Source organism: Tupaia chinensis, unplaced genomic scaffold (genome assembly GCF_000334495.1).
Source record: "Tupaia chinensis unplaced genomic scaffold, TupChi_1.0 Scaffold000222_1, whole genome shotgun sequence".
Taxonomy (NCBI): domain Eukaryota; kingdom Metazoa; phylum Chordata; class Mammalia; order Scandentia; family Tupaiidae; genus Tupaia; species Tupaia belangeri.
Genome location: NW_006159697.1, coordinates 912,574 through 927,528, shown reverse-complemented (window position 1 = coordinate 927,528; position 14,955 = coordinate 912,574).

Here is a 14,955-nt window from a genome sequence, read left to right as displayed (position 1 = left end):
CTGCACCTGTGTGGGCCTGGGTTCACATCCTGACGCCTCCCTGGGCATACACATACACCAGGCTGGCTGAGGCTAGGGTGGATCGCGATGTGAAGATGTCTCTCTGGCTCTCTGGCTCTCTTTTCCTCTCTCTGTCTCTCTCATGGAAAAAAGAAATAAATAAACCTCAATCAAGCAAACTCGGCTTTCTGGGCTTTGCCCCTTTTGTTGCAGCAGTCATGGTCTACCTGGACTGGAAGCGGAAATCGTGCTGGGCTTCTCCTCTCCCCGCTGATGGGAATATGCAGCCAGGGCAGAAAGCTCCGTGTAAGAGAACGCAGCAGCCCTGGTTCCCTCAGTGCGGCGCCCGGCCGGCAGCAGCAGCCTCACCTGTGAACTTGCAGACGGGAGGAGCCTCCGGCCCACCTGTTCTGAATGAAGACCTCCGTGAGTGAAGGCCACTCTGCTCTGCACTTCCAAGTGATTCGGATGGACATTCCAGGTGTGAATCCTGTACAGGGGCTGCTCCTCCTGGCCCTGTTCAGTGCCTACAGGCTCCGCCCACCTCAGAGTTGAGCCTGAATGTGCTCAGCCCTCCCCTACCCTGTGGCCCTGGGCTGGCCCAGCCAAACCGGAGCTGCTGCATCGTGGAGAGCCCTGGCTCTGGTGGGGACAACTCACTACGCTCATGGCCCACTTTCCTTCTTTTTTTTTTTCTCTCTCTCTTTTTTTTGGAGAGGTTTTTGTTATAGGGCACGTGCGCTTGCCAGAAAGACAGAGAGAGACAGAGAGATAAAAAGCAAGAAATCACCCCAGGGGGGATGGCCATGCCACAATCCCTTCTCCTCCATTCTCCTCTCGGGATCTTGGGCACGCACGCACATGAGCCTGGCATGAGTTTAAGCCACCGGGTCCGGGACGCGAACTGCAGTCCGCTACATAGAAGTCCAACGACATAGCCATTATGCTAACTGCTAGTCCCAACTCACTCTCCCTCTTGAGGCCCGGGTTAGAGGCCCAGGCTCCCACTCACTTTCCTCTTTTATACTCAGCTCTGGTGGTTTGTAATCCACTCCAAACTCCAGCCTCACCCGGACACCCTGAGGAGAACTTCCAGGCTGCTCTTCTGGGGTCTGGATGGGCCCCAAGCAAGGTCCAGGAGCACCAGTCCCCAAATCAGCCTCCAGCTGGCCTCTTTCTAGCTCAGACATCTCGAATACAGGGAAACTGGTGGTACTCACACTCTCTGCACATGCCTCCCCGAAGGACAGCCCCGAGTCTGTCTCAGTCCACTCCCTGGGCCTTACCACCTCCTCCGCTCCCATGTAGACAGAAAACAGAGGTGCAGCTAGCCCTGCAGCCCGATGGCTAGGGGAGCCCAACCTCCCATGGCTGACCACAGTTGGAATACCAGCCTTGGCGGCTTGAAAAACACACCAGACACATGCCCAGATAAGCTGCCATGGACAGGAAGGCTTAAACAATGAAACAATTAAACAATGAAACTTACTTCTCCCAGCCCCCCAGACACTGGAAGTGCAAGGTGGAGGTGGGGCAGGTCCTTGCACATCTGCCGAGGGGCCACTTCCAGGATTGCAGATGGCTATCTTCTTGCATCCTCCCTTGGCAGACAGCCGAGGGGAGACACACTCTCTCACATCTCCCCTCATAAAGGCGTTACTCCCTCGGAAGGCCCCCACTCCCATGACCTGGTCCCCTCCCAGAGGCCCTGCCTCCTATTACCATCGCGTTGAGGGTTAGGGGTTTCAACACGTGCCTTCGTTCGGGGCAGAGGGAGAGACACGACAGCTCCCGCTTCCTCTTCGCTTCTCTGGCTTGCGATGTTATGAGCGGACCCGGAATCGCCATCTTGGACTACAGGTGGACACTGCTGAATCAAGGATGATTAAGCGGCCAGGTGCAAAGGGCCTCGCTTCTGCCGTTTGCCAAAACTGCCTATGAACCTTGAGCCTTGGCTCCAACTTTTCTTTGAGAGAGAAATGATGTAAGTCACTGTTATTTGGTGCTTTTGTGTCCTAGAGCCTAATTTGATCTAATTCAATGTTTTTGTTTTTTCACTGTCTCTCTGTCTCTCTCCTGCAAGCACACAAGCCCTCTGTAAGCCTCTGATGTGGTGGTTAAAGTGGCCGGATCCCTCATGGCCAGCTCTATGGTTGGAGTCCTAGACCTGGGGGCCTGATACATGCATGTGGCACATGTGCACGCATGCCCACAATCGCACAAGGACAGACGGAGGAGAAGGGATTGTAGCATGATCGTCCCGCAAGGGAGGTGCCTTCTCACTTTCCAACTCTCGGTGTCCCTACCCAGGGAGAGCACACGCCCTTTTCAACCAATGAAACAAATAAACGAAACAAAACAAAAAAGAACGGTGCTTCACGTGTCCCTCCACCACTGGTCTTCCTAAGGGCTTCCATGAGGACAGCCTGGGAGCTGATGCTGTTGGGTTCTACCTAGGGTTCCTCGCCACTCATGAACGAAGATATTTAGCGTGTGTGTGAAACGAGCCACGAGGACTAAAGAGCTGGAATTTCTGGAAATAGTGCTCCACAAGTGGCTCTTGGAGTGGCTGTATAAGCACCCCAACTCTCACTCCAGAGATGGGCTAACTCCAGACGTGTCCTGCACCATCTCCCAGAGGGCCCTAGGGAGGTGAGGCTGCCGTGGCTCATAGCAGCTGTTGGCTTCGTCATCCCCCTTCCCCGGCTGCCTGCCTTCGCCTCTCCCTTCCCCACTCCCCTGAGGCTGTCTCCTGGACTTTGCTCGTAAACACCTTGTACATAAACACCTTGTACCCAGACCTTGCCTTGGGTTTGCTTTTGAGAACCCGAAAACTAGACAGTTATCTAACTTACAGCTAGGGCATAAAGAAACTTGGATCAATCACTGGGTTTTCTTAAGAATTATTTTATTTCATTTCATTCTTTATTTGTTTCTTTTTCTTTTTCTTTTTCTTTATTTATTTTTTAATCTGACCACAGAGAGAAACACAGAGAGAGGGAAAGTAAGAAAGTAAGCCACTAGGTCTGGGACGCGAACTGCGGTCAACCATGTGGGAGTCTAGCACCTTAACCACCACACCACCTACCAGCCTCCGGTCACCATTTTGAAGGCCCCGCCTGGTGGTTCAGTTGGTAGCAAACTGAACTGCAGTGCTGGAAGCCACATGATTGACTCTGGGTTTGGATTCCTGGGTCAACCTGAAGACATGCCGGGTGCATACATGGACACCCATGATGCTGATGAGCTGGAGGGTCGAGGAAAGGGAACCAGGTCATGACCCCGCAGAGGATGCCTCTCTCCCTCTTTTCATATGTACACACTGTCTATCAAAAATAAAATAACCTCTAAATGATATTTTAAAATAATAATCTGGGGGAACCAGCGGTTAGCGTAATGGCTATGTCGCTGGACTCCCACGTAGTCGACCACGGTCCAAGTCCCAGACCCGGCGACTTAAACTCACACCGGGCGCGTGTGCGTGCGTGCCCAAGATCCCGAGAGGAGAATGGAGGAGAAGGGATTGCGGCGTGGCCATCCCCCCTGGGGGGCGATTTCTCGCTTTCTGTCTCTCTGTCTCTCTCTATCTCTCTGGCGAGCGCATGTGCCCTATAGCAAAAGCTTCTCCAAAAAAAGAAAAAGAAGAAGGAGAAGAAGAAGATGAAGAAGAAGAAGAGAGAAGGAGAAGGAGAAGAAGAAGAAAGAAGAAGAAGAATCTGGCAAGACGGAGCCTGGGCTTTGTTTCTTTGTCTGTTTTGTTTGTTTTGCTCATGGCTGCAGAGGTAAACAGAGATCAGTCTCCCATGGTCCAAAAACAGAGTGCAGTTTTGACAAACTTTCCCAGAGAGACTAATACAGGCACTGAAATTAGATAGAAACAAGATGTACTTTTTTTTTTTCCGTATTTGGTTCATAAATGTCACATGTAGAAGCTTAAATCCATGGCCCTACAAAACAGAAACCTGGCCCGTCTGAAAATAATATCTTTGCAGAAAATATGGCAAGAGAAGGGAACCGGCCTGGGGACCATGCATTCTAGTCTGGGTTTTAACTGCACCAGTGTTCCCAAGCAGAAAAGATTCAATATTGATTCTCAGTGGGGGCTGGGAGAGGACCATCTGGGTTTCTCCCGCTTTTCTCCCTGTGTCTGGATCTTTAGCCTCTCTCTGGGGGAATCTCAACTCCTCCTTCTCAGCCATGACAACTCTCCACCTCATAGAATCAATGACTTCTGGAAAAAACATCTTACTGAGAGCATTTGCTGAAATTGTCCCTGAGAAAACGTATTATGGGCCCCCTGCTGAGAAGATATATCTTTCCATAAGTGCAAATGGAATTTGAATGTCAGAATTATTAGCTGTTAGCATTAAAACTTAATGTACGCGCTCGGAGTTGAAATCATTCTTTTACTATCTCTTGGCATCTCTGGTGGATTTTTTTTTTAAACATAATTTACTTCGATTGTAGCAGATGGGGAAATCGGTATTATATGTAATAGGTAAATGATAAAAACAAAATCAGCTAGATTTTTAAAGGTACTTCAGAAATCTGCTTCTCATCATGCTTTTCTTCCGAGTGTTCAGGCGGATCGCTCCGCTTTTAGCAAGGAAGCGTACCCACGTCTTTTGCTCTAACTTCTGAAAACGTGCAACAGGCCGTGATGGTTCACTATGGCCAATTAAATCTTTCTATCCCTTTCTGTTCAGCGATTGTCCAACCCCAATCCATATTCATTCTCAAAATACATACCGAGGGATTTGTTCCGCAAGAGTTGAGGATGAGGTTCCTAACATCTTTGGATGCTTTCTGCAGTAATGTTAACCCTCTCATGAATGTCCACAAGGATTTTCCTGCTTATTTGCAGAAACACATCAAGCCTGCTTCTCCACTCATCGCAAGTTTCAGGACAAAACGGCTAGCTTGGATTACCAGGAGCGTTTGCAATCAGGCTTCACGGAAGGAGCCAGAAAGTACGGCGTGGCGGAGGACAATGAAATGAACTTCTGGGTTTCTGCCTTCCAGCATGACCATTTGTGGACAAAATGCATTCCTCTTGAAAATCACCTCCAACCTTGGCCCTTCACTGAGTGTCACAGATCCTGCGAACGGCATACCTGAGTAGCTCGATGTGTGAAAGGAAGAAAATAAACAGCAGTGCACACTGAGCACAGCCACTACCAGAAGAACCGCCTGGCTGAGCCCAGCCCAGCCCAAACTACTGACCTCAGACCCAGGAGCTAAATCAATGGCGGCTGTTCTGTTTTGTTTTAATTTCCTGCAGGGTACATACACTCACCAGAGAGAGAAAAAAGGAGAGAGAAAGTGAGAAACCGCCCCCTGGGGCAAATAACCTCGTAGCCAACTATTCTCCTCCAGTCTCCTGTTGGGATTTTGGGCATGTACGCACAAACGCCCAGCATGTTTTTCAAGCTGCACAATTGGCCATATGGGATCTAACTACCATGCCATGTGGCTGGTCCCAATAGTGGTTGTTTTCTTTTACTTTTTAATTTAGTAGTTATTTGTTTCATTTTATCTATTGTTACTATTATTTTTCAATTTGCTATAGAGTATATGCACTCACCAGAGAGAGACACAGAGAGAGAAAGAGAAGAAAAGTGAGAAAGCAAGTCACCAGGTCCAGAACTCAAACCACATCTGGCCATGTAGAAGTCCAGTGCCTTAACCTCTGCACTACCCGCTGGTCCCAATGTTGGCTTCTTCATTTTGTTTTGTTTTCTTTTTTTTTAAGAGTTATTTTATTTATTATTTATTATTATTTTTTAATTTGACCAGAGAGAGAGACAGAGTGAGAGGGAAAACGAGAAAGCAAGCCACCAGGTCCAGGACTCGAATCATGGTTGGCCATGTGGGAGTCCAGTGCCTTTAAGCACCATGTCACCTGCCAGCCCCCAATGGTGGCTGTTTAAAGACATAAAAGTTTGAAACCATTTGTCAAAACCGCAAAAGCTGACTGATACAAACACTTTAAAAGATTTTCATCTTCTCTACTCCCATGAGCACCCGAAAGGGGTCATCTGAAAATTATTTTTTAAATACTCAAAACCAGCAGACTTTTCAATTACTAAAAATAGATGTAGGGGAAGCAGCAGAAGGTATAATGATTACATCGCCAGACTCCCACGTAGTCAACTGCGGTTCGAGTCCTGGACCCAGTGGCTTAAAACTCACGCGCAACGCAACATTGGGCACGTGTGCATGCAGGACCCCGAAAGGAGAATGGAGGAAAAGGGATTGCGGCGTGGCCATCCCTCCTGAGGGGTGATTTCTTGCTTTCTGTCTCTCTGTCTCTCTCTGTCTGTCTGGCGAGCGCACGCGCCCTATAGCAAAAACCTCTCCCAAAAAAAAGAAAAAATAAAATAAATAAAAAACCTCATGTGTACGTGCATGCATGCCCAAGATCCCGGGAGGAGAATGGGTTGCAGCATGGCCATCCTTCCTGGGGGGGGGAAAGGGGGTGATTTTTTTGCTTTTTTTATATCTGTCTCTCCCAGGCAGCGCGTGTGCCCTATAGCAAAAATCTCTCTTAAAAAAAATTATATGTATATATATATACACAGATAGGGCCAGCAGGTGGCATGGTGGTTAGGGTGCTCAACTCCCGCATGGCCAACCATGATTTGAGACCTGGACTTGGTGGCTTGAAAATCATGCTGGGTGCGTGTGCATACCTGCATAAAATCCTAGGAAGAGACTGGAGGAGAAGTGATTGCAGCATGGCCAGTGCCCCCTCAGGGCTATTTCTCACTTTCCCTCTCACTGTCTCTCTCAACTCTAGTGAGCACATGTGCCCCATGGTAAAACCCTTAACGACAACGACCAAAAAATTTTAAAAACCACACACACACAGTGTTCTTTTCACGTAAGAGTTAAACAACACTCATTTCCCCAAACAGTAATGATTTTCGATGAAAAAGAAAATAACCAAAAAAAAAAAAAAAAGGAAACTCTCATTATGGAGGTAGCTAATTTTTTTTTGTTTGGGTTTTTTTTTTTTTTTGAGAGGTTTTTGCTATAGGGCACGTGCGCTCGCCAGACAGAGAGAGACGGAGAGACAGAAAGCGAGAAATCACCCCCCAGGGGGGATGGTCACACCACAATCCCTTCTCCTCCATTCTCCTCTCCGGATCTTGGGCACGCACGCACACGCACCCGGTGTGAGTTCTAAGCCACCGGGTCCGGGACGCAAACCACAGTCGACTCCGTGGGAATCCAGCAACATAGCCATTACGCTAACTGCTGGTTCATCTGGAGGTAGCTAGTTTAACATTTTGGAAAAAAACGTAGCCAGAGAGACAGGAATCGAATTTTTCACAGAAGTACTCACCTAACCACATTACATTTTTAAATAGTTACGTGCCAAACCATCCCGTTTTGATTAGTGTGGCATGGTGTCTAAGTACCCCCTTCCCGTGAAACACCATCGAGACATGTGTAACCATGAAGCCGCAGAAAGAGGGAGGTTGTGTGCGTGTGAGGGATGGGGCATGACAGCCAGAAACAAGGTCACTCGTGTCAGGATTAAATGCATGCTAAGCCTTTTAATCGTCTCTGTCTGGGTTTAGTCTTGGGGTAATGATTGCACCTGGCAGTTTGATTCGTTTGAGTACATATATATTATGTATGCACTGTATATAATTAATAGCGTAATTATATACGGGGGCATGCGGACACCAAGTGGCACAGGCAGTGGATTTAGGAAAAGAACAGACAGACAGACACAAGAGTAGAAGAAAAGCGGGCGTCAGGTGGACCGTGCGTCTCTGGTGGAGACCACACCCCTGAGCTGTTTCAGGTTCATTCTTTCACAGGGCAGTGGGGCAGGGAGCAGAGGAAGGTCAAAGTGGGTGTTTCCTATTGGCCATGGTAGCTGTGCAGCAGCTTGCAGTTCTAAATAAGCCCCGCTGCCCTTCCCTGGCTGAAACAGCTTCCTTCAACCTCCGCTGGCTGTGCCCGCATGGGCCCAGACAAGGGAGTCCGGGCTCCGCTCGTCTTTCAAGGTCACCATTGTTCGGCTCAGATTCAGGCACTCCCCACAATGTGATGTATTTAACTCTTGCAAATATATATAATATGTACAGGTATGTATAGCTTGGTTCATTTGTCTTGTTTTATTTATTTAGAGATTTTGGTATAGGGCATGTGCGCTCACTGGAGAGACAAGAGAGATAGGAAAAAAGAAATCACCTCCCCCACAAGGGGAATGGCCATGCCACAATCCCTCCTCCTTCATTCTCCTCTGGGGATTTTGGGCACGCACGCACATGCGCCCGGCGTGAGTTTCGAGCTGCTGGGTCAGGGACTCGAACCGCAGTTGGCCACTTGGGAGTCCAGCAGTTTAACCGCTACGCCACCTGCTGGACCTTTGGTTTGTTTTTACAGACACGGTACCAGTAAGCTATAATCCTCCCACCTCAGCCTCCCGTGTGACTGGGGCCACAGGCAATGTGACTAGGACTACAGCTGGATCATTCAACTGTTCCTTACATTTGAAAAATGTATTGATTTCTTCCATAAGTGAGAGAGACAGAGAGACAGCACCCCCAATAGGTCTTGATGCCGTGACACACGCACAGCCTGAGCCAGCCCCAGACCACTGGCACGTGCATCCTTAGTGTACTCAGGGAGGTCTCCAGAGGTGAACCCAGAGCCTCCCCATGAGGGCCAGCCTTGCAGAGCGTTGCATTGGACCATGGCACCACCGCCCGGCCCCATCATTCAGATACTTACGGATTCCCTTCTCTGTGCTGAGAACTAGGTAAGCAAGGCCAGTGAGACAGGCATTACTCCTGCTTTCGTGGAGGTTACAATTTGGTGGGTGAAACCAGCCCAAGAGAAAGGAATTCCGGAACAGCACGGTGCAAGCCGTAATCAGGAGGACACCTAACAGGGACCCTGCCAGGGATCTGAGGCACCAGGGGAGGCTTCCTAGAGAAAGGTCAAGAGGGCGAGTGGCTTAGACAGGTGAAGAGACGTACTGAGAGTTCCAGAGGGAGAGAACAGAAGACAGGCCAGCGAAAGAGCATGCTCAGTGGAACCAGCGGGCTGCATGGTTGGTAAAGCACAGGACACTGCCACATGGCCGACCACGGTTTGACTCTCGGACCTGGTGCTTTCTCACTTTCCTTCTTTCTCTCTCTCTGTCTCTCTCTTGTCAAGTTAAAATAAATGAACGAATAAATAAAATTAAAAATAAATGATTCTTTAAATACACACATATGTAAAAAATGAAAGAGCATGATGAGGATTATTTCGGGAGTAAAAAACGCCAAATCGAGGGGAGGGGAAGTCACGGAGAAGGAGCCAGATCTCGAAAATCTTGTCAATCGTGCTAAAAATAGGGCTGCTGGGACAGGAAGGTAACACGGCACTGCAAGGCTGACACGTGGGGAAGTCTGGGTTCGTACTCAGAGACCTCCCCGAGAACACTAGCACGCGCGTGCCCGTGATCCAGGGCAGGCTAAGGCTGGGAGGGGGTCATGCTGTCGAGACTGCCGTGTGTGCTGTCTCTCTGTCTCTGCCTCTCCTTCACTCACTCTTTTTCTTTAAATAAGCTTTGAACTATCGATATGAACATCATCTAGAGGACAATGGGAAGTCATTGTTTCAAGCTGTGGAGGGACGTGAGGGGGACCGTAAAATGTGCAGGCACTGTGGAATGTCATTTGGTGGTCCCTCCAATAGTTTCACACAGACTTGCCACACGACTCGGCCACTCCACTCCTGGATTTGGACCTCAGGAGAACTGAACATGGGTCCTCAATCAAATATCTGAGCACAAACATGCTTAGAAAGCATGGGTTGCAGCAGAAAAAAAAAAATAGAAACAGTCCAAATGTTACTCAACAGACGAATGGAGAGACAACATGTGGTGTCATAATGGAAGATCATTCTGGTATAAAAAGAACCAGCGGGGTGTCATGGCACACACCTGTAATCCCAGCTACTTGGGAGGCTGAGACAGGAGGACGGTGAGTTCAAGGTCTGGGCAACACTAAGAGATCATGTCTCAAAAAAAAAGAGAAAGAGAGAGAGAGATAGAAAGGAAGAAAAGAGAGAGAGAGAAAGAAAGAAAGAGAAAGAAAGCAGAGAGAGGAAAAAAGAAAGAGAGAGAGAGAAGGAAGGAAGGAAGGAAGGAAGGAAGGAAGGAAGGAAGGAAGGAAGGAAGAAGGAAAGAAAGAAAGAAAGAAAGAAAGAAAGAAAGAAAGAAAGAAAGAAAGAAAGAAAGAGAGAAAGAGAGAAAGAAGAAAAGAAAGAAAGAGAAAGAGAGAGAGAGACTAAGTGTGCCCATTTCTTGAACAACACAGTGCAGGTCTGCAGGGCATGGACCTACATGCAGTTCTTTTCTCAGTAACTCTACTGGCAAGTACAGCACGGTACTGTAGATGCATGTCCTCTTCCTCATGACTTTCATACAACATCTCCTCTCTCTTTCTTACTTTATTATAAGAATACAAAGCAGGTGGCGTGTTGGTTAAAGGCTCTGGATTCCCACGTGGTTGACCTCGGTTCCAATCCTGGACCTGGCAGCTTGCTTTCTTGCTTTCCCTTTCTCTGTCTGTCTCTCTGGTCAAATTGAAAATAATAATAATAATAATAATAATAATAACAACAAGTAGAATTAAATAAATAAACCCTTTAAAATAATACAGTATGTAGTACATATTGCCTATAAAATATGCATTAGGAGATTCTTTATGTTATCGAGAAGGTCTTCCGGTCAATAATAGACTATTAGTAGTTAAGTTTGGGGGGTGTCAGAAGGTATATTTGAATTTTCGACTATGTTTTAGTCAATGCCCACATTGCTCAAGGGTCAACTCTACTGATATGCGCCATGATGTAGATGAACCCCGAAAATATTACGCTCGGTGAAGGAAGTCAGACACACAACCATACCGTGTGATTCTGATCACATGAACTGTGCAGTCAGCAGATCCCGATTGCAGCTCCCAGGGAGGGGCTAGGGGAGAATGGGGCGTGACTATTTCATGGGCGTGAGGTTTGCTTTGGAGCTGATGGGATTACCCTGTACGTAGATCATTGGTGCTTGCACAACGTTGTGAATGTACTAAATGTCACCAATGGTCATTTTATGCCATGTGTATTTTACCATAAAAGTTTTGATGTGCATTGTTTTATTGCCACAAGGCAATACATACTTGCCAGAGAGAGAGAGAGAGAGAAAGTGCCTCCAGTGGGCGTGGCCATGCTGTAAATCCTGTCTCCACCCTGCTAGGATTTGGGGCATGCACACACAAGAGCCTGGTCTGATTTTCAGGCCACCAGGGCTGGGATGAAAACACTGGTCAGCCATATGGGATCTAGCTCCCTTAGCCCCTGTACTATGAGACTGGCCCTACAATAATTTTTTTTAAAAGGGAGCATGATAGTACAGAATGTGTGCTTAATTGATTGCTCTTGTTCTGTGGATTGGAGGTGAGAAGACGAGGCTCAGAGAGTGCAGTTAAGACCCTTTAATTATGGAGAAAAATGATGATAGAGTGGGACCAGCAGATGGCATAATGGGTACGTCACTGGACTCCCACGAAGCTGACCATGGTTTGAGTCCCAGACCTGGTGGCTTAAAGCTCATGCCAAAGGCACATGAGTGCATGCCCAAAATCCTGAGAGGTACATGGAGAAGAAGGGATTGCAGCTGGCCATCCTCCTTGGGGGTTGATTTCTCACTCTCTGTCTCTCTATCTCTCCCGTGAGCACACGCGCCCTATAGCAAAAATCTCTCTTAAAAAACAAAAACTATGGTGGAATAGAGGCGGATAAGGAGAGGAAGTCTGTAGATGGAGATATGGAGGAACTATCTGAAAGGTCAGACGGGGCTTGGAGAGCTGGTGTCCGTGCAGATAAGGAAGAGGAAGAGGTCAAGGGCCAGGCATGGATTTCTGCTTTCGGCCAGCGATGTTCCAGAAAGGACTTTTCTCATTCACCTTTTCTTCTCCCCCTCACAACCCCGGTGATGTGGAGCTTACGCATGCACTCCTTAGATTTCTTTGTTACGCATGACTCCGTTTATCCCAGAGCGCTCTGGCTTTCTGCTGTTGGAGACAGGACTTCAGACCACGTGAAAAAACAGGTCCCAACTCCTCCAAGAAGCGGGGCTACCTTCTGTCTTCCCTTGGGCCGTGTGGACACAGACGAGGCTGTCGGGTTACCGATGAGCAGGACTGTGACCTCCGGTGGGAGTTGCAGAGCACCCGATGAGCCGGCTTACCTCAGGGAAATAGTCATTACTGCGACAAAATCAACCAAACTGCCTTCTGCTCACCACGCGCCAGGCGCCAGGAGAAGGGCTTTGCTCACAGCAGTTAGAACACGCACGGGCCAGGCGGAAGCCTGGTGGTGAAGGCCGCCGGATCCCACATGGCCAGCTTCATTCTGATCCCAGCCCAGCGGCTTGAAAAGCAGGCTGGGTACACCCACGTGTGTGCCCCAGATCCCAACCAAGCAGAGAAATGGAGGAGAAAGGATTGCTGCGTGACCACGTCTCATTGGAGGTTCTCTCTCCTCTCTCTCTCTCTCTCTCTCTCTCTCTCTCTCTCCGAAAAGCACACGTGCCCTCTGGCAATTAAAAAACATTAGCACTTGGTTATGTCACTGGATTCCCACAGAATTGACGGTGGTTTGAGTCCCGGACCCCGGAGACTTAACATTCACTCTGGGCTCGTGTGCAGACGTGTCCAAGATCCCAAGAGGAGAATGGAGAAGTGATTGCACTGTGGCCATCCCCTCTCCTCGGGAGGGGCGGTGATTCCTTGCTTTTTGGCTGTTTGTCTCTCCAGTGAGCACACCCTCCTTATAGCAAAAATCTCTCTTTAAAAAAAGAAAGAAAAAAGAAAGAGAGAGAGAGAGAGAGAAAGAAAGAAAGAAAGAAAGAAAGAGAGAGAGAGAGAGAGAGAGAGAAAGAAAGGAAGGAAGGAAGGAAGGAAGGAAGGAAGGAAGGAAGGAAGGAAGGAAGGAAGGAAGGAAGGAAGGAAGGAAATATTAGCCCTGGAGTCAGCAGGTGGCATGGTAGTTAAGGCACTGGACTTTCACATGGCTGACTGCAGTTGAGAGTCCCAGACCCAGCTGCTTGAAAATCATGCCAATTGCATGTGTGTACACCCAAAATCCCAGGAGGAGAATGGAGGAGAAGGGATTGTGGTGCAGCCGTCTTCCCTGAGGGATGATTTCTCACTTTCCTTCTTTCTGTCTCTCTCTGTCTCTCTCCTCTCTGGAGAGTGCACATGCCCTACAGCAAAAACCTTTAAAAAAACATTAGCACTTATGACCCACCCCCAAGAGCCCAGCAGAGCAGGGAGAATGACTGCCTTCTATCAGACACACCACAGCCAGGAAGAGCCAGGCAGAGATGCGCATCTGCTATTAGTCACCTCCTCGCTCCGGCAGGTAGACCAGTCGAACCGACTGAAGTGGAGGAGCTGATTCCTGCTCAGTCAGATCCTAATCTCGGATAGTCTCAGACCCACAACTCCGGAAGTGATTGTCATCATTTGCTTCTCGTCTTTTCTTTTTCTTCCCCCCCTCCCATCCCTAAGGTGAACAAGAGCAGTGAATCACAGCCCTCTTAAGGCCAGGTTCCACCATGTTGCTTTAACCAACCTGCTCTAAACGGAGGAGAACAGATGGCTCAAATAGCCTTCTTCTTTTCTAGTTAATTCTTTTCCTTTTGTTTTAAGAGTTATTTATTTAACTTAATTTGTTGCTATTTTTTTTTTAAGTTTACTAGAGAGAGACAGAGAAAGAGAGGAACGGAAAGTGAAAGCAAGCCACCAGGTCCAGGATGTGAACCATGGTTGACCATGTTGGAATCTAGCACCTCACTTTTTCACCTCGTGGCCCCTCAAATAGCCTTCTAAGCCAGGGGTTGGTAAACTTTCTCGGTAAAAATTCAGGGGATAAATACTTTAGGGCTTTGGGGAGCAGCAAACGATGTAATGGCTGTGTGCCAATAAAACTTTATTTACTGGGGAGCCAGCAGGCAGCATGGCGATTAAGGCTCTGGACTCCCATATGGCTGACCTCAGTTCCAGTCCCAGACCTGGCATCTTGCTTTCTCACTTTCCTTCTCTCTCTCTGCTTCTGCCACTCTGGTGAGCACACATACCCTGTAGCAAATTAAACGATAAATAAATTAAATAATGTAAAAAAGTACTTCTTTATTTAATTCCATTTGTTATTATTTTTTAATTAGATCAGAGAGAGACAGAGAGAGAGAGAGAGAGAAAGGGAAAGTGAGAACGCAAGCCACCAGGTCCAGGACTCAAACCACAGTCAGCCATGTGGGCATCCAGCACCCTTAACCACCACTCCACCGGCTGGGCCCACTAAAATGATTTTTTTTTTTAATGTATTTATAGCAACAGGCAGGGGGCTAGATTTGGTCTGTGGGTGCTTGTTTGCTGACGTTTATTCTGAGAATTGTTTGGCTTTGTTTTTGCCAGAAGGCCATGTCCTTGCTGGAGAGAAAGAAAGAGACAGGGGAAAAGCATCCCTCTACCTCGGCTCAGCATGTTTTTCAAGCCACCGGGGCAGAGGTTTAAATTGCCGTTAGGATTCCACGTCTGGTTGGTGACATGAGATCTGGTTCCACAGCCACTACAGCACGTGGCAAGCCCTGGGATCATGTTTGGACTTTATGTGGAGCCCGCCTATCAAAAATCATACAGAAGCGGGACCAGCAGTTGGCGTAATGGCTATGTCACTGGACTCCTATGTAGTGGACCGCGGTTCACGTCCCGGACCTGATGGCTTAAACTCACGCTGGGCGCGTGTGCATGCGTGCCCAAGGTGCCAAGAGGAGAATGGAGGAGAAGGGATTGCGGCGTGGTCATCCCCCCGGGGGGTGATTTCTCACTTTCTGTCTCTCTGTCTCTCTCTGTCTTTCCAGAGAGCGCACGCGCCCTATAGCAAAAA